The 257-nt window shown below is 48.2% G+C and overlaps 1 protein-coding gene across 1 annotated transcript in view; it reads left to right on the plus strand.

The window, feature by feature from the left end:
- The window catches only part of LOC106872479 (leukocyte tyrosine kinase receptor), a 278,847-nt gene that overhangs the window by 164,441 nt on the left and 114,149 nt on the right, over positions 1 to 257 (plus strand). The window lies entirely within an intron of this gene.

Genomic DNA, 257 nt, shown 5'->3' on the forward strand with positions numbered 1-257 from the left:
ATATATTGTTGGTTATTGTTGGCACTCCGTTGCTTACGACGTCAACGGTTCCAGTTGAATCGGAACAGCCTGCTCGAGAAATTAACGTGCAAGTGGCTAAGCACTCCACAGACACGTGTACCCTTAATGTAGTTCTCGGGGATTGTCAGCGTGACAAGGCTGACCCTTTGAATTACAGGCACAACAGAAACAGGAAGTAAGAGTGAGAGAAAGTTGTGGTGAAAGAGTACAGCAGGGTTCGCCACTATCCCCTGCCG

The sequence above is a fragment of the Octopus bimaculoides genome, chromosome 3 (assembly GCF_001194135.2).
Source record: "Octopus bimaculoides isolate UCB-OBI-ISO-001 chromosome 3, ASM119413v2, whole genome shotgun sequence".
Taxonomy (NCBI): domain Eukaryota; kingdom Metazoa; phylum Mollusca; class Cephalopoda; order Octopoda; family Octopodidae; genus Octopus; species Octopus bimaculoides.